Genomic DNA, 23,688 nt, shown 5'->3' with positions numbered 1-23,688 from the left:
GTTTTACTTTCCCTTTAAATCAAGAGAATTTAGATACAGGCCCTAGTCCAGGAAGAGAGCTAACACTAGAAATAACTACAAAGAGTTTGGGGTAAGTGTGGTAAGTTTCAGGGAGTCCTCCCTGGATGCCCCTCTGTGTCCCGTTGTCTCTGGGTGAAATAGCAAACATTTGTTTACCAAACATTAGCTCTTCCCTTCTTCTTGTAAATTATCCTCTTTCCTTCTGAAGTCTGAGGACCTGAACCCCCTTTTGCTTAGCTCAGGATGGCATATAAGCCTTAAATACCTGATTGTCTTAGAACCTCTTATGTCTATGTGAGGTTCCTACATGTACAAAAGTAAATTTGGTTTTCTTCTGTTAATTCATCTTATATCAGTTTAATTAGAGACCAGCCAAAAGAACCCAGAAGGGTAGAGGGAAAAATTCTCCTCCCCTACAATACTCATGCATGAAGCATGACATGATTTTATTCAGTTGGGAAATAAATCAATCATTCTGATATGAATTTTAGCCTGTACTTCTTCCATTCGTGTCATTTTAATCTCTTATTTGTTTTATTTATTCCTTCAGCATCTATTATTATACCAACAACAAAGAGAAGTGTGTAAGCATTTTGCCTTTAAATAATGAGACCCAAACCCTCAGCACTTTTGACAATAGTCAAAACCACTTCCTGGAGACTTAATGGTTAATTCTCTCAAAATTAGTTTAAGGGGCCCTGTACCACACAAACCACAACACTACATGTTTTACACCAGGTTTGAACGCTTCCTCAATTGTCCACCACTTCCTTTTGCTTGGGTTACTTTCCCAAGCTCAAGCAAAACTGTGAGATGGCTCAATTTTGTCTCAAAGGATCACATACTCTATCTCCTTCCCAGGGGTCAGGGTGGGGCCCTGAGCCCACCTCCTAGACCCAATACTCCAAGGCTTTTCTGTCTATTTTTTTGTTGTTGTTATAATTGCTTTTTAAAAAAATATTTTTTATTGATTTTTTACAGAGAGGGATAGAGTTAGAAACATCGATGAGAGAGAATCATCGATCAGCTGCCTCTTGCACACCCCCTACTGGGGATGTGCCCGCAACTAAGGTACATGCCCTTGACCGGAATCGAACCTGGGACCTTTCAGTCCGCAAGCCGACACTCTATCCACTGAGCCAAACCGGTTTCGGCTATAATTGCTTTTTTTTAAAATCATTGAATTTTATGATAAACAGACCTCAAAATAAAGACTAATTTATAAAACTGGGCCATTTTAATATTCTTTACAATAGAATAAATAATTCTCTTGAGGACTGCAGACATGTAAGCTGTTTGATAGCACTCAGAAACATAGTAAAGGAGTTTTCCTGATGGGTGTATAGTCCTCAACAATTACAAAGTGACTTGTATGAAACTGCTGTCAAACCAGTAAGGCTGCATTTATGCACCCATCATTTTCAGGATTGTTGGTAACCTGGGCATATTTCTCCCAAATAACCTTGCCTCCTTGTGTCACAAGGCCCAACTCACTCACGTTCACCTCCATGACAGTACCTTTGGTAATAACACCCAAGGTTATATAAAGTGGGGAGGAGGGATTCTTCTTCACACCAAATATTGGCGGGCAAAAGGTCGCTTTCAGTTCGGGGTGTGTTACATGGGCCTTCTTGAAACGTACTAAGCCCACTGGCCTAATGAATCTTTCATATTTTGGTGGTTTTCGAGTAAAGCCATCTCCAACAAAGCAGACTTTAGTAACCATCCTCTTCCATGCTTTTTTCTTTCTCTTTCCTGTTCGAATAACTTTTCATACCTCTCTTTCTCCCTGGGCACGAACTCTGGGCAGAGGGACTTCCCATTTTCCCGCTTTCTCTTTTCCTTTTTGTTTAATCATATTGGAAAGTACTTTAGCTCGGGACTGTCCCTCTCTGTCCAGCAGATACGCAGGTACTGCTCCTTGTGGAGTCTTTTCATCATTCTTTTGTTTGGTGTTTTGTTTTTCATGCATCCTGATAGTCTTTTTCATTTGTATTTTCTCAGCATGGCGCTGCTTATGGTAGAGCTCAGCCTTCAGCCCAATCATCTTTTTTTTGCCTTCTTGGAACGCTCGTGAGCCTCTCGACCTTCCTTCTTTCTCTTTTTCTCATGGTAATCCAAACGGTATCCATAGCGCTTCCGGTGTAACTCAATATACTCGTTTTGTGGCATGGTGACGGCCGCCAGGCCGCCGGGCGCAGTCCCCCGGCACGAAGAAGCTCTCAATCCTCGGCTCTCAAAAGACTTGCGAACCGACTCTTCGCAACTCATGACAGGAAAGGCAGCTTTTCCGTCTATTGAGGCATTCTACTTGTGTCTGTGCTTCACCAGCAATGCTCCAAGCCTTCACCATATCCCACATCTACCCCTTCCCTCTCCACCCCTACCCTTCATTAGGGTTTCTATGTCCTAGTTTTGAGGATCTTAGGTGTTAGGTGAACAACAACCAGGTCAACTACACAAGGTCAGGCCTCTGCCATGAATGCAGGTGAGGGCGGCATCTCTCTTTGAAACACTGGAATACTCAACCCTAATAGGATACAATGAAGACAATTTCACGGCTGTCACTTATAGGGAAGGCAATTGGCTCCACTTTAACCATTTGGTTAAATCTACTGATACTATTACAAGAATGTTCTTTAAAATTTGACCTTTTGTGTTCAAGCCCTAAAAATAAAGAGGGCTGGGGGAAATGGGAAGTGAGAGGGAGACAAAAAAATGAAAAATGTCAGCTGTTAGACTTTCTCTTTCCTACTTTTTCCCCAGGCAGAGGAAGATGCTACCGATGGACTCTTGCTGTCCTATTTCACACTCCATGGCTCCTACAGAAAAGCTGTCTGGGATTCAACAGCGCCATCAGCAGGTGAGCAAACCTAGCTGAACCCTCATCACAGATTGCTGCCGTTGCTGCTTCAGGATGCAGAATACATGGCTGCCATCCACCAAGGCAAGGGGAGAGCTGTTCTGCCAGAGAGGGTGATGGAAAGAACAGGAGCTTCATAGTGTAGCTAAATGCCCTCAGGTAAATGATCTAAGCTTTCGTGGTTTCAGCACTCTCTAGCAAGGCCTAAGAAATTACCTGTCACACAGTCATTGTTCAATGGTTACTTGTTCCCTGTGGTTTTCTTTCCAGGTCATTACACCAACACCATAACCTCTACCATTAGCTTTCACCTGTGTTATCTTCCTGTACTTTCTGCCTTAACTGTACCTGACCTCTTGTCTGCTCAGATAAAGGACACCTGATCCTCCCTTGATACTTCTCAGAAATACAATTTTTCTAATCTTCCTGAATTTCTGGGAAGAAGGGACCTTAGTGGTCACTAGTCTACGGTGGAAGCTTATAAAGATAATGAAATAAAACGAAGGAATCATTTTGGGTCCCCATTTCAGGAGGGAGGGTGGATTGCTTTTTTTTTTTTTTTTTTTTTTTTTTTGGTAAGAAATGCCACATATAAGCAATTGGACATAGATTTTGGTTTTAGAAGAATAGAAGACCTGTTATAGTTTGCTTAATTTTGTACTTGCTTTTCCTCAATCTGTGATCCAGGAATTTTGATAGGACCCTATTTTTATTAGAAAATCTAAGTACTGTAAACAAATTCCTTTTGATGGAACAGTCTTCAGGGTCAAGCCTACTTACCTAAGGTTTCTTTCTCCCTTTGTTCTCTTACCTAGAAGTCTTGTCTAATATACCATTTCTTTTCTTAAAAAAAAAATTTTTTTTATTGATTTCAGAGAGGAAGGAAGAGGGAGAGAGCGAAAGAAATACCAATGATGAATCATTGATTGGCTGCCTCCTGCATGCCAGCTGGGGATTGAGTCCGCACCTGGGCATGTGCCCTCAGAGAGATTTGAACTGTGACTTCCTGGTTCACAGGTTGACACTCACCCACTAAGCAGTACCAACCGAGCTATATGTGAATTTTTGATGGCACAGGGGGTTGGTGCCCCCTAACCCCATGTTGTTGAATGGTCAACTATATATAAAAATGAGTACAGATACTTCAAATTAGTCTGGCACCCCCTGAGACCCTGAATAATTCTTGCTAAGAAGCATGCATCACTTAAGTCAGACATCCACACTTGTTCCTTTAGAAAAACAAATCTAGGAGAAGTAATAATTGTAAACTAGAAACTAAGCACACCAGCTGGGAGTCTGTGATGAATTTCCTCCCATTACCTCATCCTTCATGTGGCTGCTTATACTGACTGGATGGTCCCTCTTAACCTGGATGTACCTCTTGTATAGACACTGCCTCTCGCCCTCTCTCTATTCTAGCCTCTAAGTGTATAGTAGAGCATGGCCACATTTATTCAATTTAAGTCAAATGGAAGAGGATGCAGAGGATTGCTACATCAGAAACAGTGTCTATAATTAAAACTTGGATAGTAAAATGATCATGGTGAAATGAAATGAAAGGCTTGACATAAGTGCACTTTCATGTGAAATCTTATGGAGCACAGTCAGGAAGGCCAGTTGTGCAATAGCAGAATGTCTTTGTGCACCTCTTCATCTTCTGAATGTTCACCCCACAGAGGCATCAAGAAATTTATTTCTGAATATTGATATAGGACAGCAATGAAAACCAGTGCTTAGCCAAAGGCTGATATTAAGCTCTCTTCTATAGATGTTATATATATATACTAGAGGCCTGATGCATGAAGATTCGTGCAAGAATGGGCCTTCTTTTCCTCTGGCTGCTGGCACTGCCTTCCCTCCGACCCGAAGCCACTTTTTCACCTTCCCATGCTGCCCAGAGCACCTTCCTGCCCTGCCCTTGGTCACTCAGAGCCAGTGTATGCAAATTAACCTTCCATATTTGTTTGGTTAATTTGCATACTCACTCCTGATTGGCTGGTGGGTGTCAAGAAGGTACGGCAAAATTTGTATCTTTCTCTTTTATTAATGTATATTTATAGTTTCTTTTATGGATTGCTCTTTTTTTTTTTTTTTTTTTTTTTGGTAAGAAATGCCACATATAAGCAATTGGACATAGATTTTGGTTTTAGAAGAATAGAAGACCTGTTATAGTTTGCTTAATTTTGTACTTGCTTTTCCTCAATCTGTGATCCAGGAATTTTGATAGGACCCTATTTTTATTAGAAAATCTAAGTACTGTAAACAAATTCCTTTTGATGGCAAAAACTTATCTTTACCATATTCATCTAATTTGCCTCTGGTTCAAATTGTCCAGGTATACTGCAGCTATCTAGATAACCTAACTGTTCTAAGAGCAGATTATCAACATCCTGTTTAATTTGGCCATTTTTAGATACAAGATGTGGTACCAGCATAAATTGCTCTAATTATAAAACCCTGTAAACGTCAGTCACGGAAACAGCAGGCGGCTTTAGTAACTGATAGTTGTTTGGCACTCCTCCCACTTTCAGTGTTTCAGAATGGTGTTTCTGAAATCATATTCCAATTCCATTGGCTATTTGGGGAAACAAACTCCACACTTCGAAAAATAAAACCCGAAAGACATTACCAATGTCCTGGCTGGAACTTACAGGGAAATGCAGGCCCAAAAACCAAATCAACTACCCCCACAAGCACAATCAGTTTAAAAGAACCTGATCATTTTGAACAGCAATTTAGTGCCTTAAACAGAAATCAACCTCGATGAAAATAAAAAATGTTATTTATACAGGGTCCTAAAGAGCGTATGAGAGGATGGAGAGAGTGGTTGTGTACAGTGAAAGGAAGAGATTCCAGAATAATTACTACCTTCTCTCCCCTTCTTAGCTGCTTGTTCAAGAGCAGAATAATTACCATGTGGTAATTTATCTCCACTATTAAATAGCGAGCTCCTTAAAGGGAAAGGTTATTTTCTTTATCTCTGCAAGCATGGGGCATAGCACAGCTCCTGCTTAAGAAATGCTTGTGAAAGGAAGGAAGAAAAAGAAAGAAAGGAGGGGAGGAATATAGAAAGAAGAGAGGGAAGGAAGAAAGGAAGGAAGGAAGGAGGGAAGGGAGGAAGAAAAGGAAGAAGGAAGGAAGCTAGCCTGACTTTCTTACCTAGTAACCTGTGTTACAGTTTTGGCAGCCTTTCCTGGGCACATGAGGAGGGCATTTCTTGGATAAAAGGGTACAGAGAGCTGGCTGGAGTACAGGCTTTAAACTGTGGAAATCTTCTTTCCTTTTCATGATGAAAGAGGGTATCAATCTGGCTTGTTCCTAGAAACTGATGACTCTATGAAAATGTGGAGAAAGGAAAGAAAGAAGGGGCCAACACGAGTTGGCAGTCTTGGTTGCTCAGTGGTTCGGAATAACAATAGGTGTGTATTCATGTCCTATTGCCCTGTAACAACTTACTGCAGCTTCAACAGCTTAAAACAACACACATTTATTATTGTACAATTTCTCTGGGTCCCAGGAGTCTGGATTTAGATTTACTGGGTCTTTACTCAAAGTCTCCCAAGGATGGAATCAGCAGAGCTATGGTTTTTAGATGGAACTTGGTATCTGCTTCCAAGCTCATCCAGGTCACTGGCAGAATACAGTTCCTTGCAGATGTAGGACAGACTTACTTTCTTGCTGGCTGTTGGCGGGGAGTCCCTCTCGGCTCCTGAAGGTGGCCCTCAGTTCCTAGCCACATGGCAGTTTCAAAGCCAGGAGGAGTAGGAGCTTACATATTGTAACGTCATCAGGGATGGCCGGGCCATCCCCTTGTTTCTATATAACAATGCAATCACGGGAACCACTAGCCTAACACATTCTTGGTTATGAGTGTTTCCTCCTCCCCTCCCCCCGCCCCCACCCTCAGCACTCAAGGAGAGGGATTTACACAGGGTGTATATACCAGGGGGAGGAATTTACACAGGATGTGTATACTAGGGGGCTGGGAACTTGGGAGTCATCTTAGAGTTCTTTTTAATATATTTTATTTTTTTTTCACAGAGAGGAAGGGAGAGGGATAGAGAGCTAGAAACATCGATGAGAGAGATACATCGACCAGTGGCCTCCTGCACACTTCCCACTGGGGATGTGCCTGCAACCAATGTATATGCCCTTGACCAGAATGGAACTTGGGACCCTTAAGTCCACAGACCGACGCTCTATCCACTGAGCAAAACCAGTTTCGGCATCATCTTAGAGTTCTGACTACCACAGGAGGTTTTGGTGAGTGCCAGAGGAGGGCTGACAGAGACATCACTTTAATAGGAAAGGTATAGACTTTTCCCTTGTTTTTCTTCCAGATGTTTAGCATTAGTCATTGAAAGAAGGTTTCTCTGTTTGGGGGTCAGGAATCCACAAACTTATTTATAAAAGAACTCCAGATAAATAAGAAATTAGAGTGATGGGATTCCAGGCAGTTACCTACAGATTGTGGGGCATAAAATTCTTCTCTCCATACCAACAAAAGAATATATATATATGTGTGTGTGTGTGTGTGTGTGTGTGTGTGTGTGTGTGTGTATTACTATTAAGGATATTCAGATCTAACAATTAAGCATCACAGTAATAAAAGAAAACCTAAATGTCATGCAAACCAGTGCAGCAGGAGGGTTACAACTAAGGCTGCATGCCAGGATGACTGGGAAGTCTTCAGTATGCCCTTCTCTGATCTCATCCTGCTCCCATCCACCCTGAAGTGCATGGTTATCATTCCCTTGCTTTTCTTTAAAGTTTAATTATGAATGGATGGCTCGCTAGGCAATATATTGTTTAGTTTTGTCAAGTTTTAACTTTACAAAAACAGAATCATTCTCTGTGTATTTTTTTTCAACTTGCTTTTTTTCATCTAATGTTCTTGAGATTTATCCATGTTGACATATGTAGCTGTAATTCATTCATTTTCTCTGACAAATAGTACTCTACTCTTTGTTTTTCCATTTCCTGGTGATAGTTTTGTTTTCTATTTTTTCTAATTATAATCAAATGCCTACAAATATTTTGTACATGGTTTTGTACAAGGCTTCACATTTCTTATTTTTTATTTTTAAAAAATATATTTTTATTATTTAATTCAGAGAGGAAGGGAGAGGGATGAGAGAAAATCATTGATTGGTTGCCTCCTGCACATTCCCTACTGGGGATTGAGCCCACAAACCAGGCATGTGTCCTGATTGGAAATCGAACCATGACCTCCTGGTTCATAGGTCAACATTCAACCACTGAGCCACATTGGCTGAGCTACAGATTTCTTTACAATATATACCTAGGGATAGGTCTGCTGGGTCATGCATATGTGCAGTTTCAACTTTACTAGAGAATGCCAAATTGTTTTCCAAAGCGATTCTACCAAATCACATGCTCAGCTGCAGAACTCTGTTGCTCCACATCCTCAGCAACACTTTATATTGCTGGCTTTCTAATTTCTGCTAATCTGATATAGATAAAATGGTGTCTCCTGGTGATTTTAATTTGCATTTACTTGATTAGTAATGAGGCTGAACATCTTTTTAAGGCTTATTCCTATTCCCTCTTCTCTGAAATGCCTGCTCATATTAAAATCAGGTTCCCCAATTCACATTATCAAAATAGAGCTGTTATTTTAATTGCTACTTAAGTGTCTTCTATGTCTTATTTTTCAAATGCTTATAAACTTTAAGGGGGAAAAGGGCATTTTCAATGTTCCACTGAGAAATGAATAATGAACAAATTTGACTACCTAAAAGTTCAGGATTGAAGTACATGCTCAAATATTTTGAAGTACCAGAATATATTAGAGTATAAAATTGAGTTATGAGAAGGCTTACTTTCTCTAGGCTTACCACAACATTTTACAGTTTGCTTGGCTTAAGATTTTAGAGGTTAAGGCCAACTTGCTATATGACAAATCATTTTGTGGACACAATAGATGTACTTATCAAATATGAGCAGAATGACTAACAATATTACAGTGGCAGAGAAACAAACTTACTCAAATTTATTTGTGAATTTATTCTATACAAGAAAGTTTGGACGCTAAGTGGTGGTTTGATTCTAATTCACTTCTGAATGAACTTCCGTTATATTGTAATATTAAAAAACTAGTTTCTGATCCTGGCTGGTGTGGCTCAGTTGGTTGAGCATTGTCCCATGCACCGAGAGATCACCCATTTCAATTCCCAGTCAGGACACATGCCTGCGTTTTGGGCTCCATCCCCAGTAAGTGGTTGTGCAGGATCTCTCTCTCTCTCTCTCTCTCTCTCTCTCTCTCTCTCTCTCTCTCTCTCTCTCTCTCTCTCTCTCTCTCTCTCTCTCTCTCTCTCCCTCTCCCTCTCCCTTTCTCTCTTTCTAAAAATCAATGAAAACATTAAAAAAAATCTTCTTTTAAAAACAAAACTAAACAAAGAAAAATAGCTACTGAACTCACCGAAAAGTTTCTAGAATGTATCTTAGTAGTTAAAACAAGAACCATAATTACCAAAAAGATCTAAATTTAGAATGAGGTTTTGAGCATCATGTACAGAGTTATAAAAAATTGAGCATCAAATATAGTGTTAATAAAATTAATTCACTAAATTCATCAAATAATCTTATCCTCCACTTTAGTGGTTCCATGGAGTACCAATCAACTGGAGGTAAATAGGGATTAAGGGTTCAGGCTTTAGTAAGTTTGGGAAATACTAAGTTATCAAAGTTAAACCAGTTAAACTATTGGTCTATATAGAGCTTTTAAGGTACTGTCAAATGGTAAATCCTAACAGGGGCTATGTATGCAACGTATCCCAAATAATTTTTTCCCTGGAATACCTGGGTCCCAAGGAACAAACATTGGAAAATATGCAGCTCTGCTTTGCTTATCTTGTCATCAGCTTCTTATAATAATAAGATCCTTTGTTTTCCTAACATTTTTTTCTATTAAGTTTTAATTTGTTAAGAAATAATCATTCTGGGCTGAAACCGGTTTAGCTCAGTGGTAGAGTGTTGGTCTGCAGACTAAAAGGTCCCAGGTTTGATTCCGGCCAAGGGCATGTACCCTGGTTGCGGGCACATCCCCAGTAGGGAGTGTGCAAGAGGCAACTGATCGATGATTCTCTCTCATTGATGTTTCTAACTCTCTATTCCTTTCTCTTCCTCTCTGTAAAAAATCAATAAAATATATTAAAAAAAAGAAATAATCATTCTTGGATTTAATTTTTACATCCATTTTATAGTAATTAGTGTGCAGTAAATAATTAAATAATAGTGTGCAGTAAATATTAAATACAAAAAATTTCACAATACTAAATCTCTACTAAATTCCTTTTCAAAGAGATATGATTCAAGTTCATTAAAATGCTAATTAAATCTAATCCTACACTAATTAATGTTCTTTGCCATCAATTATAGTTTGACATTTTACTTAATACGGTATCTTAAATCAAAGTTTTTGAAAAGCCTAAAGCAATATTATTGGAATTTCATTAACAAAAAATATCTATGTTACCTCTCAGGTTAATAGAAGAAAGAGAGAAGACATAAAAACCAGTTGATGTTATTACTGTTGAATAAACAAAACACATTTGAAGATTTCTACTTGAAAAATTCTCGTTTGGAGCCAATTTGTGTGTAAAATGAAAAGCGCACTTTGAAAATTGACTCGCCATGGTCTTTTGTGTGTTAATGCAAACCCCGCATTTGTGATCTGCTGTGGAACGCTCTTCTATAAAGAGCTAACCTTCGCTGGCGAGCTGCTGCTGAGAAAAGGGTTGTCAGCACATAACCTATGTGGAGGAGAACACATGTGCATGCAGTCTGCATGCAAATGTAATTCGGTTCATAATCTGCTCAGTTTCTTTTGAGCCTGATAGCTGACTTAAATAACACCAGGTTCTATGCCCCACTAATTCTTACACAAGACAGGCTGGCACCTTTGTACCAAGGACAGAATGGGGCACAGGAGAGGATTGAAATGAGCTAATTACCCTCTCTTTGAGCACTGAAATGTTTTCAAACAACCAACAACAATTGTGAGTTTAGTAAAATTGTAACCCAACAGGCCTAATGGGCACTTACTTCTGAGGTGGACATTTACTTAAGCAGATGGAACCCAGTGGACCTTCAATAAAACACCCAACTGGAGGCAGTTCCTTAAGCGATGCGATAGAAACTTGGAGGTCTTTGGAGAACAGGAAAATTGGCGAAGAAATGAAAATGCTGCTGAAGTGCTAATCTGCATAATCAGCTGAGTCAAGATGCTCAGACTCCATAATTGAGCTAAAAAGAAAAGTGTAACACTGCACTGTTTCTAATCTCCCTCAGACTCCTTAAAGTTCCGACAATCTGCTGTGCATTGTATTCTGTGATAATACCTTTCCTCTTTAATGTTCACTATGGCATTGATTCAAGAATGTTCTTTAAATGAGGATCATTTGGGAGAGAATTTTATCATGTTCCTCGTGGTAACAGAAGACACACATACCCTCAACTTCCTCTTTCCAAGGAGCCACATGCAAAAAATGAAAGCTATGAATCACTTCCACTCACAGTTCTTTAAAGATAATGACAGATTCCAGAAATCTATTCTTTTCTAGCTAGAAAAAAAACCCCAAAAAAACAATGGAAATAATTCAAACTGGCTATTTCAACATCTGGCAAGACAGGCAGATCTGGCAAACAAAAAGAAAGAAAAAGCGACTTGTATTTGGTTCAGACAACATTCCAAATATCGTGTTCTAAGGGATGAAAATAGCGTCTTCTCTCATACCCAGTCCCTGAGCATGTGCTGTCCTCTTAAAAGCCCATTCACTGGTCAACCTCTCTGAACGTTTTCAACTCTTGAACATACTGTAATCAGGGCCCACTCTTAATGAAACAGAGAATTAGTAAAACTGCTCTTGACAAGCTTGCTAGCCCCCTAACCTGGTGTCCTATCATTGTGACCTCCACCCTTACCCTTTTATTTATCTCTCCCTCCAATAAAAACTGACTTGTACTATGCCTTATCCTCTGACAGGGTCCTGACAAAACAATAGTTTCCTGTAAAAATCAGTTTCTCATCTGACTCCTAAGCCTCTGTAAGCACTTGAAACCCAAATTAACATCTCTCCCCACCCTTCTCCCTCCTTCTTCAGGGTTTTATAACTTGGTTAGGGCATCACCACCCAGCCATTTACCTCATTTAGAAATCTCAGAGACCATCTATCACACTGCAGTAGAATGGTTTGCACAGCTGTTTAATCCATAAAGCTGATTGCTCCTAAGGGGAATATGACGGGCCTCTCCCTGAATGTGGATGGAGACCATAGTGAAATGCAGTTAATTATCTAAGACAATATTTATGTGTTGTTGTTTTTCATTAGCAGCTGAGAATACCCCCAGCCAAAGGAACTGCAGTGTTGGGAAAACTTGCATAATTGGTTATCCATTTTGAAAGAAACCATGATAAGCTAATTCCGAAGTTTCTGTGAAGACCAAGTGTCCCATGTCATATAGCTACATCTGTTGGTGGCCTGGCTAACCATGAAAAAATACTCAGCCCACTTCTCTCCTTTTCACAGGATTCCCCCAATAATGGAAATTCTGGGCACTTCTCAAATGGGAATATATTTTCCAAGGACATGCAATTAGACAGCAAACACTGGAGTCAGACTGGCTGTAGGTAATACAATACCCATCTGTCTTAAAGAATACACATGGAGCCAAAACCGGTTTGGCTCAGTGGTAGAGCATCGGTCTGCAGACTGAAAGGTCCCGGGTTCGATTCCGGTCAGGGGCATGTACATTGGTTGTGGGCACATCCCCGGTGGGGGGTGTGCAGGAGGCAGCTGGTTGATGTTTCTCTCTCATCGACGTTTCTAGTTCTCTATCTTTCTCCCTTTCTCTCTGTAAAAAAATCAATAAAAATATATTAAAAAAAGAAAAAGAAAAGAATACACATGGAACTCGAGTTCTGTGCAGGACTGTCTTTAGCTTGGAGGTTGCCTGCACACACACTGAGCAGGTTTTAATTAGCCAGTCCAAACAGCAGCTAGCTTAGTAAACTGATTCCTGCTGAAGAACTAAAGCAAACCTATAAGAGAACTGCCTAATCTGGTTGGACAAAGAGACTCAGAGCTAACTATTTCCTCTGACATAAAACAGAAGGGCCCAGACCTGGCTCGGCGACATGCCACAAGAAAGCCTTTGCCTGGAAATGGGTCCCAGGTGCTAGGAGGACCTTAATTAGTAAATGCAGCCAAAAGATGTAAATAATGACCAGTTTAGAGATGGTGTTTGCATCTTCTGGTCGACTCAGCGCCAGCATTGAGAGAACACATCTGCTGGAAATCCCCTTTAGGTTTCCAGATCACATTTGACAAATTGCTTTTACTACAACTGTATTATCTCATGCCCGGGCAGTGAGGTTCTATGAAGAATTTGCACATTTCAGTGGCACTACCATATTTCAGACTATTGCTAATTTCACTGAGGTACCCTGTAAATAATCACTTAGCTTTCCAGCCAATCTGGAAGCACTGAAGTGAAGGAAGGATCACCAGCATTATTTTAAAAATTAAGACAGGGACTGCAATGGGATTCTAAGGTAAAGCTGTCAAAATCTTGGAAGTAAAACTTAATATAGTACATAATTATTAATTAAAAATAAAATATGTCCAAATAAAAATATATTATGATGCTTTTGGTATGGTGTGTGTGTGTGTGTGTGTGTGTGTGTGTGTGTGTGTGTGTTGGGGAGGAGTGTAGTTAGATAATTCATTAACAATTTTCTCCCCTATGCACCTTTCCTTTGCTTCTCTCCCTACCAACTGCTCTCCACACACCTCTAGACCCACCGCTCCATGATTTACAACTGTGACCTTTCCTCAGGTGGCAGCTCTCTTCTTTGCCTTCTCCTTTTATATGGAAGTGGGGTTGCTGGCACACAGCACCAGGGAAACTCAGGCATACTCATCTTGCTCCATGAATGGTAGAGTCCATTGTTTAGAAGTAATCCTATCTAATAAAAGAGTAATATGCAAATTGACCATCACTCCAACACACAGATGGCCGCTCCCATGTGGACAAAGATGGTTGCCCCCATGTGGACACAAGATGGCTACCATAAGATGGCTGGCAGGGGAGGGCAGTTGTAGGTGATCAGGACAGCAGGGGAGGGCAGTTAGGGGTGACCGAGTCAGCAGAGGAAGGCAGCTGGGAGACACCCAGGCCTGCATGGTAGGGCAGTTGTGGGGGCGGGGGGACCAGACCTTCAGGGGAGGGCAGTTAGGGGCAACCAGGCTGGCAAGGGAGGGCAGTAGCGGTGACTGGAACAGCAGGGGAGGGCAGTTGGAGGTGATCAGGCCTGCAGGGGAGGGCAGTTAGGGGCAATCAGGTTGGCAGGGGAGCAGTTAGGGGGTGATCAGGTTGACAGGCAGAAGCGGTTAGGGGCAATAAGGCAAGCAGGTGAGCAGTTGGGAACCAGTCGTCCTGGATTGTGAGAGGGACATCCAATTGTCCGTTTAGGCCCAATCCCACTGGGCCTAAATAGGCAGTCAAATATCCCTTGAGGAGTCCCAGATTGGAGAGGGTTCAGGCTGGGCTGAGGGACACAAGCGCACATGCGCGTGCTTGTGCGTGCGAGCGCGCGCGCGCGCACACACACACACACACACACACGTGCACAAATTTTGTGCACCGGGCCTCTAGTACAATATAATCCCCCAAACGTCCCACACCAGAAGATGAAGCCAAGGTCAGAGACATTTAAAGAATTAATGCTGACAATACTTTTTTTTAAATACTAAAACCTGACTTGAAAAAAGAAAGCAATATTGGCTTTATGAGTCAATAGCTCAATTTATTTTTCCCTACATTAGAGAACTAGAAACATAAAAACAACATGGATATTTTACATTTCAGGGTTGATGATAAAAACAATTACTTCAGTTAAGTCACAGGGTGATTATATATATATATATATATATATATATATATATATATATATATATATATATATTTCAGAGAGGAAGGGAGAGAGAGATAGAAACATCAATGATGAGAGAGAACCATTGATTGGCTGCCTCCTGCACACCCCCACTGGAGATCAAGCCCACAACCTGGGCATGTGCCCCTGATCAGAATTGAACCCAGGACGCTTCAGTCCACAGGCCATCGCTCTATGCACTGAACCAAACTAGGTAGGGCGACAGGGTGATTTTGAATATCTTCTGCAATATATTGTACTTTCAGGAAAAGATACATTCTGGCCAGCACTGCTTCCTGTGCTTAATGGATAGGGTATAGGGAACCAAATATTTGCTTTGAAAGTACATATAGTTTGTAGTTGGTTTTGGGCTTGTTTTTTGTCACCAAGGGTTGTTGGTGTTTTTTTTTTTTTTCTTTTTTTTTTTCTCTCTTTTTTTTTTCTTTAAAGCTTTTTGAAAGAATAGAAAAGGACAGTCTATATATAGCCTTTTTATCTCCCCACCTTTTCTGACTCAGACTAATTTGTGGCCAGAGGCAGGGAGGGAGGTAGAAGAACAGTGAAATCAATAGGTTCCTACACTGCATTTTAAGAGGCTGCAGAAAGGCTGTCTTAGCTGCAGAGCATAGAGATGAATGAGAAGAGAGGTTGGGTCACAAATCTAGTCAGACTGGAATTTCAAAAATATTATTTTCATTGATAGGATGTAGAAAATGGGTTTGCACCCTATTTGAAAACACAAATCAGACTGGATCTCTAAATGGTAAGGGTAATAGGTGGTCACGTTATTTTTTTAAGCTTCTGAATATATTTACTTAACTTTCCATGTGTAAGATCACATGATGGTAAGGGCTTCATTATGAAAAGGGAAGAAAAGAAAAGAAATCACCTATGTGGAAAACACTGTGGGAAGTGATCCAGACACTGGTCTCACTGGTCAAGAATAACCCAAGACCAACGCCACCATATAACCAGGAGTCAGGACCACACTGGCAACTGATAAAACCCTGTAGACATATGTACTAGCTTTGACCAATGGAAGAGCCAATTGCAAAGGGCCGTTTTCTGAGATGCATTCTCCCACCTCATTCACCGGCTGCTCTTCAATCTCTGCAGCTTCTTCCTTATTTCTCCACCTTGAAGTGGGGTACCCCAGGGCTCATTCCACAGAGCTCTCCCTCTATTATGCTTACTCTCTACCTAGTCTCATCCCGACCATGGCTTTAAATATTACCTGTTGATAACTTCCAAATTTTTATTTCCAGCCTTGATCTTTTCACTGAGCCTCAGACTCATATATTCCATGGCCCACTTGACCTAATTTAGCATTTCAGATTTAACACATCCTAAACGAAGATCCTTCTGTCATTCCAGCAGAATTGTTCCTCTTTGTGGTATTCCCTGCCTCGGTCTATAACTCCATCCCGATAGCAGCTTGGGTCAAAACATTGGGAGTCTTTCTTGACTCTTCTCTTCACACTTCACATCAAGTCCTGTGGACAGCAAACTCATTAGTCAACAGAGCCGAATATCAATGGTACAATGATTGAAATTTCTTTTGAGAGCCAAATTTTTTAAACTTAAACTTCTAATGCCACTTCTTCAAAATAGACTCACCCAGGCCATGGTATTTTGTGGAAGAGCCACACTCAAGGGGCCAAAGAGCCGCATGTGGCTCGTGAGCTGCAGTTTGCCGACCACGGATCAAGTCCCTTAGAATCCACTGGCTCTACCTTCACAATGTACCCAGAACCTGACACTTCTCCCACCTCTTTTGCTACCATCTGGTCTCCGTCACCATAATTTCTCTCCTAACTTGCCTCCTACTTCCTCCTACTTCCTCCTAACTTCCTCCTACTCCTACACTCCTCTGCTCAGCATCCTCCAAAGGCTTCCATGTCACAGTAAACACAGTCTCTATGATGGCCTACAAAGTCAATGTCCTGCTACCAACTGCTTCTCTGATCCGTTCTCCTATTCCTCTCCCACTTGCTCACTCTCCTCAAGCTACATGGGACTCCTGTTCTTCCCCAAATCCATCAAGCCATTCCTGCCTTCGGGCCTTTGCCCTCTAAGATTTCCTACATGGAACAGTCTTCTCCAAGATATCCACCTTCCTTCAAGTCCTTCAGATATGTCTGCTCACATGTCAACTTCTGCATAAGGCTTCCCTAGATGTAATAGCGTTCCTCTGATTACCTGACATTCCTTTCCCCCTCACTCTGATTTTTCTCTAGACTCTTAATACCACATGACACACTATCTGTTTACTTATTGTTTATCATCTGTCTCCCTCCATTAGAGTATAAATCAATGGGTATAAGGATTTTGTTCTGTTCAGTGCTAAAATCCTGTCTAATACCTAGCATGTATTATGTGCTCAATAAATATTAACTGAATGAATGACTGGGATGATAAGATGAATAATTCTAAGTGCACATTTTCCTAGTGGCTAAAGGGAAGGAAGAAATAACATAGGAAAGGGTAGGAGTTCAGGAGGTGTTATATGGAATAAAAGCTTCACATATCAGAGTAAATGGGGGGGGGGGGGAATGGGCTATTGAGGATAACCAATTATTTAAAAAAAATTTTCCACTTTACCTTTGGAATTATTCAGTTTACTTTTAAAAACTTCCTTTAAATTTAATTGTATATATATATATATATATATATATATATATATATATATATATAATTTTCCTTCCTTCTTAACTACTTTAAGTGTACATTTCAGCAGTGTCACATTATGGTATAAAAGATCTCTACACCTTTTTCATTTTCCAAACTAAAGCTCTATACCTACCGTGTTTCCCCAAAAATTAGACATCCTCCGAAAATAAGACCTAGCACATGGAAAGATAAGACATCCCCTGAAAATAAGACCTAGCGCAACTTTGGGAGAAAAAATTAATATAAGACACTGTTTTATTTTTGGGGAAACAGGGTATCAAACAACTCACCATTTCCCTTGCTCTAGGCCCTTGTAGCCACTATTCCACTTTCCATTTCCCTGAATTATAATTCATATAAGTGATATCATACAGTGTCTGTCCCTTTGTGACTTACTTATTTCACTCAGCATAATGTCTTCAAGATTTGTTCATATTGTAGCATGTGATAGGATTTCATTTTTTTAAAAGGATGAAAAATACTCCACTGTATGTATATAGCACATGTTCTTCATCCATTCAAATGTTGATGAACATCTGGGTTGTTTCCATCTCCTAGCTAATATGAATAATATGGCAAGGAACATGGTTGTACACATACCTCTGCAAGATCCTGCTTCCCATTCTTTTGGATATATACCCAGAAGTGGGACTGCTAGATCATATGGTAATTCAATTGCTAGTTTTTTTTGTGTGTGTGGAACCTGTACACTGTTTTCCACAGTAGCTACATCACTTTGCATTCCCCATAGTGCACAAGCGTTCCAAGTTCTCCATCATCATCAATACTTGTTATTTTCACTTTTTTAGAAACATCAACCAGCTGCCTCTTGCACACCCCCTACCAGAGATGTGCCCGCAACCAATGTACATGCCCTTGACCGGAATCGAACCTGGGACCTTTCAGTCCGCAGACCGACGCTCTACCGCTGAGCCAAACTTCTTTTAAGAAATGTCTATTTGTGTCTTTTGTAGACTTTTAAAAATCAGCTTTGTTGTTGAGTTGAAGTTCTCTGTATATTCTGGATATTGATCCCTTATTAGATAGTATGATTTACAATTGTTTTCTCTTATCCTGTAGGTTGCCTTCTTACTCTATTGATTTTCTTTGATGTGCAGAAACTTTTAAGTGTGATATAGTTCGATTTGTCTATTTTTGCTTTTGCTGTCTGTGCTTTGGGTGTCATATCCAGAAAATTATTGCCAAATCCAATGTCATAAAGCTTTCCCCTTATGCTTTCTTCTAGTTTCATAGTTTTATGTTCAAATTTTACTTTTTAATAAACAATAAGCAATCAATACTTAAGTTTATTTTTGTTAATCATTGTTTAATTCTGCAAAATTTTAGTGTTATTTATGGTATTTTTATGCAGTTTTAATTTTAATTATAAATTTAGCAGCCCTTTCATTTATACCTTCTGGACCTGGGGTCATAACTAGGAAGGCTTTCCTTTCCTGAGAATATATGTAAAAAATACTGTGATTTCTTCTAAATAACTATGGTTTAATTTTTTACATTTTAACCTTTATTCCTTCTAAAGTTTATTTCATTCTGACTCATTTTTTCACATCTAAATCTTATTTATCCTACCTTTCTAGGCTCAGTCTGAAGAACAATAGCTAATCTTTATGGAGGACTTACATTGTGTTTTAAGTGTTTTACATGTCATAACTCAGTTAATAATCAGAAGAGATCCATAAGGTAAGTACTACTATTTTCACTTCATAAAGGAGAGTCACAGACAGCAATTATTGTTATTAGACTTAATCAAGGTTAAGACTTGCCCAAGGTTATTCAGTAAACGACAGCCACAATGTAAACCCAGATAAGGCTGGTTTTAGATACCCTGTTTTAAGTCATGAAAACTACCCTGTCACCTACCACTGCTTCCCATAACACTTTCCCACTCTGGGCTTGAGACGACTTCTTCTCAGAAACTCTGAAAAACCTGTTCTTTTCATTCAAAAACAAAAAGAAAAACAAACAAACAAACAAAAAAAACACCTTAGGTCATAACTGACTGCATACATTTCATACTACTTTAAAAGTAGCTTTCATATATAATTCACTTTACAGTTCTCACAGAAACTAGTGTTACACAAAAAGCTTAATAAATATTTATTGGGTGAATAAATACATAAATTAGGAAAAAGCTTGGGAGGGTTCATATTAAATTCACATTAAAGTTATAAATGGCTGATAAAAATATCCTTTTCTAATCCTAAATTCTAACAGGAGAGAGAAAGAGAAAAAAGAGCTTGAGGGCACGGATGGTGATATTTTGATAGGAAGAAAAAAGAAGGTCCAAGGACATATATTTAAGATAGAATTTTTTTTTATGACTGGGCTTGACTTTCATATATTTTCCTGTCATTGAGAAAAGCTGAATTTGTCTGCTTTAAAATGTATAACAGGCTTTTAGTTCCTGGGGTGTTTTCTTAAAATCTAGCCTATGAGAATGCAATGAGAAGTGGCCAAGTAATTGGTCTGTGATTCTTAGAAGGATGACAAACACTTGAGAGGAAAAAGCAAATACTGTTATTAGACTTAATCAGAAATTATAATTATTTATAGAAGGTCTTAAATCTTAATAGTTTGAGTAGACTCAAGCCATGTTCCTGAAATTAAATTCCCAAGAAGAGTTTAAAATAAACCTGAAACTTGGGAAATAAAATTAATTCTTCAATGACCTGGTGTTCTTATCATTCCCTGAAAGTACCCAGCATAGCCTTTAGGCCGGGTCATTGATGGATTAAAGAGGTTTTAGTCAGATATAACTTTGAGCTGTGCCAAGTGTTTACAGAAAAAAAAGAATCCAATGATGGATTAAAGAACGTACTCCCTATACACAGTGCAATTGGGGAGAAATTCGTAAGGTGATTATTTCTAATTGGTAAATTTCTCCAGTATATCTTATCAAAATGACACAAGCTACATATTTCTAACAAAACAATAGTATTTTTTTTAAATCAATATAAACAAGCCAGAAATGTGGGGGGAGGGGGAACCCCTACTGCTCTGGAAATAGATTTTTAAAGGCCACTAATAACCTTTTTGTTGTTGGCAAATTCATTGGCCTTCTCTCCCTCATCTTTTAAATGTGCCTTTATTTACCTGATCCTCTTCCTGGTCATATGTTTCGTGTGTTTGCTTCTAGTGATCGCTTCTTGGAATTCACGTCTTTCTTAGCTTCGGATATGGGCCTGATTTTGAGCTGCTCTGACCTCTCCGGATGCCACCTCTCCAGCTCCCTTGCTAGCTCCGTTCTCCCACACGGTGTGTGTTTACTCAAGGTTCACTCTTGACTTCCTGATGCTTCACAGCTTTCCTCCTTAAGGCCTATTTTTGGATTACACCTTCAACTTCTAATTCTTTATTGGAAATCTTTGTGTCTGTATGTGTAGCTCTGACCTCATATTCAATTTCTGGCCGCTAATCTCTAATTACTGAAAGCACAGGAGCATTGAATATTTCCCTATTGACTTGCTGCTATCCCAAAGAGCGGTTCCTTTCCATGGCCCGTTTATCCTATCACCTCTTCACAGAGCATACCTTTACTAACAATCTATCGTATGCTGGATTCTGTGGATACAAAGGCAAACACAACGGGTCTTGCTCTGGAGTACCCTAGAGTCTTAGAAAGGAAAAATACCTGTAAATCAGTCCTTAGAATATAAATACACAAAAGATGTTGGAGCTTTATATAAAACTGCCATTTTATGGGTTGCAATTAGAATCGGGCTGCCCAGACTCTATTGATTCTGGGAAAAACACTTTCAGTGAAGCCAAAAAGGTAAGAACTTTAGTTCTGTTCTTGGCAAAATCCTACATAAAGCAAAATGGCCCAAATTATAGACTAAGATATAAGCACTGAAAACTGGGAGTGTGAGCAGGACTTTGAAAGTCACTAAGTGATCTTAATTGCACTCTGAGGAATTGCAAGAAGCTGTGTCATTCCTGAAGTCAGAATTGGGGAAATAAGGGAGTTGCATCCAAAAAAAGATTATGCCTGGCACAACAACAATCGCCTAAGAGTATTATAGCTGAAATAGCAGTAGCAAGTAGAAATGGATGGAAAAAAAAACACTGAGCACATGTGAAGTGGTCCCCCGGGAAGCAGTGCTGTGGGATCAATAGCTAAGGTTTGAGAGGTTTTTATCTCCCTCAGGCCAGCCAGGGTTATGATACAATAATCTGGACTCAAAATGTATATGAAAAGTCATAGCGAGATTAAGGCAGTGATATATTGCTACTAAGTGCGGCACAATGTGACATAAAGCTTTCTTAGACTATAAACTCTGGAATCAGACTGTCTGCAGTAGAATCCCAACAAGGCCATTTAGAAATAATACTAGAGGCCCAGTGCATGAATTTGTGCACCAGTGGGGTCCCTCAGCCTGGCCTGCAGGATTGGGCCAAAATTGGCTCTTTGACATCCCCCAAAAGATCCCAGATTGTGAGAGGGCACAGGCCAGGCCAAGGGACCCTACCGGTGTCCGATCAGGGCCAGGGAGGGATATGGGAGGTTGGCCAGCCAGGGAGGGACCACAGGAGGGCTCCAGGGCATGTCTGGTCTGTCTTGCTCAGTTCCGATTGGCTGGACCCCAGCAGGAAGCTAACCTACCAGACAGAGTTACTGCCCACTGGTGAACAGTGCACATCATAGAGAGCGGTTGAGTAGCCTTAGCATATCATTAGCACAGTGTTTTTCAACCTTTTTTGGGCAAAGGCACACTTGTTTCATGAAAAAAATCACGAGGCACACCACCATTAGAAAATGTTAAAAAATTTAACTCTCTGCCTATATTGACTATATATAAAGTAATTCTCTTGAATAGGAATCAAATAAACACAAAGAAAGTATTTTATAATTACTTTATTATGAAATATTAAGTAAACAAAATAGTGAAAAATTATAAAATTCTTGTCTTGTCTGCACCTACGGCACACCAGGCAACATCACTAGTGTGCCGCGGAATAGCGGTTGAAAAACGCTGCATTAGCATATTATGCTTTGATTGAACGGTCAACTGGATGACTGAACACTTTTATAATATAGGATGGTCTTAAGCAAATCACTCTACCTTTCCATGTTACAGTCTCTTCATCTATAAACATGGACTTAGTTATTCCTTCTTCATATGGTGATTGTGAGGATTAAATGAGTTACTACATCTAGAATGCATAAAAGAATACAGAAACATAAATGGTGCTAAAAAAAAACAAACCCACACACCGCTAAGCTATTATTAGCATTTTTACCTTTTATCCACATTGCACCAATATTGTGCCTACTGCCAGGAGGTAGCAACAATGTCACATTTTTAGTGGCCTTTACTGAGAAAACAGGGCTTTCAGAAGCAGATGTTATTTTAATCCAGTCAGAAAAACTGAAACTGATTCTCTCACCAGGTCAAGGACTTTGTTAAAAAGCCATGTACTACCGTGTTTCCCCCAAAATAAGACATCCTCCGAAAATAAGACCTACTTACAGGTTTCCTTCTAAGTGAAATATAAGGCATCCCCCACTAAAATAAGGCCTCCCTAGGCTAAACATGAGAGATTTGGTCCACTGATTCTGAAAGAAATGGAGTCACAAGAAATTCACCAGGAAATTCAGGAATTGGATTCTTATGATGATGTTCCAGAAGATGATGACATGATTGTCATTGAATAAATGAGTAAATTCTTGACACTGTAGGATTCACAGTTTGTCTGGTTTGTGTTGACAACTACTGTACTACCGTATCGTATACAGATAATAAATTTCCTTTATTTTCATTTAAGAATAAATGTGTACCGTATTCTTCTTCATGAAAAAATAAGACATCCCCTGAAAATAAGACCTAGCACATCTTTGGGAGCAAAAATTAATATAAGACAATGTCTTATTTTTGGGGAAACAGGGTAGTACCTTGTAACTCACTATGAATAAATGCAGTTATGAAATAACTTTCAAGTCAACCCTGTCAGTTCTGGGCTTATTAGGATCATATTAGTATCCACCCACTAAGCTTTACAGGGGATCCCTGTGTTATAGTGGCAAATTTAATGGTTAATATTTATTCTTGCTTCACAAAAATTTACACAGAAGAAAAGACTTTTAACACTCTTGCTGGTACTGCCAATAAATGTATTCAGACTTGCTCAATTTCCTAAAGTGTCATCCAGGGGCTCC

At 39.7% G+C, this 23,688-nt stretch overlaps 1 protein-coding gene and 1 pseudogene across 4 annotated transcripts in view; both read right to left on the bottom strand.

Moving 5' to 3' along the window:
• The window catches only part of PPM1L (protein phosphatase, Mg2+/Mn2+ dependent 1L), a 279,964-nt gene that overhangs the window by 20,712 nt on the left and 235,564 nt on the right, over positions 1-23,688 (bottom strand). The window lies entirely within an intron of this gene.
• Positions 1,232-3,269, bottom strand: LOC311616580 (ribosome biogenesis protein NSA2 homolog; annotated as a pseudogene). The gene has a single exon. The product of its transcript is annotated as a ribosome biogenesis protein NSA2 homolog (transcript).

This window comes from Pipistrellus hanaki (assembly GCF_964339955.1).
Source record: "Pipistrellus hanaki genome assembly, chromosome: 2".
In the NCBI taxonomy this organism is placed as follows: Eukaryota; Metazoa; Chordata; class Mammalia; order Chiroptera; family Vespertilionidae; genus Pipistrellus; species Pipistrellus hanaki.
Note: the sequence above shows the minus strand (reverse complement) of the source record. Positions and strands in the feature narration are given on the sequence as shown.